This window comes from Echinops telfairi, unplaced genomic scaffold, assembly GCF_000313985.2.
Source record: "Echinops telfairi isolate 266 unplaced genomic scaffold, ASM31398v2 ScPeMD7_7406;HRSCAF=8444, whole genome shotgun sequence".
NCBI classification, from domain to species: Eukaryota; Metazoa; Chordata; class Mammalia; order Afrosoricida; family Tenrecidae; genus Echinops; species Echinops telfairi.
In genome coordinates this window covers 4,794,837-4,797,123 of record NW_022111306.1, presented here as the reverse complement: position 1 = coordinate 4,797,123, position 2,287 = coordinate 4,794,837, and the positions used below count along the sequence as shown (strand labels likewise).

Here is a 2,287-nt window from a genome sequence, read left to right as displayed (position 1 = left end):
ACTTCCAAGTTTTTTCCCTAGAATTTATGATACATTTATTATTTTAAAGACCAAATATGGAACACCAATGGCATAATGATTACATTGTGGGCTGTTGGCCACAAGGTTAGCAGTTGAAAACCACTAGCAGCTCCAAGGGAGAAAGACAAGGCTTTCTACTCCCGTAATGAGTTCTAGTCTCTGAAACCCACAGGGGGTTAGTTCTACCCTGTCCTGTTGGGTCACTATGAGTTGGAATCAACTAGATGGCAGTGAATTTTGAGAACACCAATACATATGATCACATGGCGAATGTTCTATTTGTCAAGCACTTACATTAATGTTCAGTATTTATACGGCACTCCTGAGTACAGTGCCAGGTTAAAACTAAAATACTGCAGGAGTGCCAGGATGGATCAAAGTATATTAATTTAGAAAGGATCTATTTGGGTTTGATAATTATTTATGATATATAATCTTTCCTTAAGTATCCTTCCTACTGCCAAAAGTGAAATCTGTTGAAACCAGTTTTATTTTGGACTTACACACGAGTATCTGGAGACTTGGTAGGCAAAGAATGGCAAAGCGGAAAACAACAGTAATTTGAAAGTAATCTATGTTTAAGGAAATTGGGAGGCTTGGAATAAAGTAAAATCGATTTTAGGTAACAATCAGCAATTCCTTCACAGAAGTATTTGCTAGCTTTTTTGCAAGGACGCCTGGGCATTTTCGAGATGAAGCCCCAACTCCCTCCTCTTCAAGCTCATATTGTTCTGGCACCAGGGAAATCAACTGCCCCGGACATTATCTCCTTAAGGTCATTCCTTTATTCAATGGGCAGACCTCCTAAGACAGAACCTGAGCTGCCTGGGTTGTCATTCCTTGACCTCTTAGCTTCAACCTACCTTTCCAAGATTATTTTCCTTATTGACAAATAAAGGAAGTAGGATTTATCAAATTTTGCATCCCATTACCTAAAGTACTCCCTTCTAGTTTTCCATTTCATTCTATTCCTCTTTGAAGCTTCTCTAGGGAGCTTTCGTTGACCACAATAGCCTTCAATGACCTCTCCAATTTATGGATTTCTAGAGTCTAATTCTCAACTTACCATCCAGTGCCAAGTCTTTTTATTTTCTCTTGGTATACATTTTTCTCAGCTCAACATCTTTGTTGCCTTGCTTCCTTCTTTGGTCCCTCATAGGTTCTAATATAATGTCCCTAGCATATAACAGGAAATTCTGTACAAACCTATATTCTCTAATTGTATGCTTTAAGACCATCTAGATACAGTAGAACTGGGGTCATGATGGGTGGGGGGGAGGAAGCATTAAAGAACTAGAGGAATGCTGTGTGTTCTCTTAATGCTATGCTGCACCCTGGCTGACTCGTTCCTTCGTGACCCTTCTTGTGAGGGGAATGTCCAACTGTCTACAGATGGGCTTTGGGACACCTCTCCGGTCCCCATCTTTTGCATCAATATATTTGTATGTTTTGGGTTTTCGGGTACTTGATACCTGATCCTGTTGACACCTCATGATCACACAGGTTGGTGTGCTTCTTCCATGTGGGCCTGTTATTTCTTTGCTACATGGCTACTTGTTTAACTTCAAGACTTTAAGGTTCTAGACACTCTTTTTAATAGCCAGGCAACACCACCTTTCTTCACCACATTTGCTTATGTACCCATTTTGACTTCAGCGATCATGTCAGGAAGGTGAGCATCACAGAATGCCAGGTTATTAGAACAAAGTGTTCTTGCATTGAGGGAGGACTTGAGTAGAGACCCAATGCTCATCTGCTACCTTAATACTTAACATTTAAATATATGTACATAGACCTATATCCATATTAATATTTTTATATATTTACGTATGTGCATACCTATATTTATACTTTTATAAATGTCTTTTGCTTCCTAGTTTTCCTCTATCTCTTTAAATTTCCTCCTGTCCCACTCTCATGTTCGCCCTTCATTGAACTCTCAGTACTTTCTCTCAGCTACATTGCACTTGATCACCCCCCACTAGGCATTCTACGCCCTCCTGGCCATGGATTTTGTATCTCTTGTTCCCTTGTCCCTAGGTTTGTTGGCTTCCCCCTCCCTTTCTCCTACATCCTCTTGTCCCACCCCCCGTAGCAGTCAGCGCCCTTGTTTTCCCTTTGGAATTGGTTATCCTGTCTATCTGATATGGATAGACATGAGAAAATAGAAAAAAGGAGGGAAAAATTGTATACTTGGAGAACTTTGCTGTGTAATTTTAACATTTCAATCTGTTTTAAGTGGAATTATTTGTTGTAAGTAATAGCA

At 39.8% G+C, this 2,287-nt stretch overlaps 2 protein-coding genes across 2 annotated transcripts in view; one reads left to right on the top strand and one right to left on the bottom strand.

Annotated features, from left to right (window-relative positions):
- The window catches only part of DENND5B (DENN domain containing 5B), a 131,482-nt gene that overhangs the window by 38,163 nt on the left and 91,032 nt on the right, over positions 1-2,287 (bottom strand). The gene's annotated exons all lie outside the window — the stretch shown is intronic.
- The window catches only part of LOC105978351 (heterogeneous nuclear ribonucleoprotein A/B-like), a gene marked incomplete at its 5' end in the record, with an annotated part of 6,455 nt that overhangs the window by 2,965 nt on the left and 1,203 nt on the right, over positions 1-2,287 (top strand). The gene's annotated exons all lie outside the window — the stretch shown is intronic.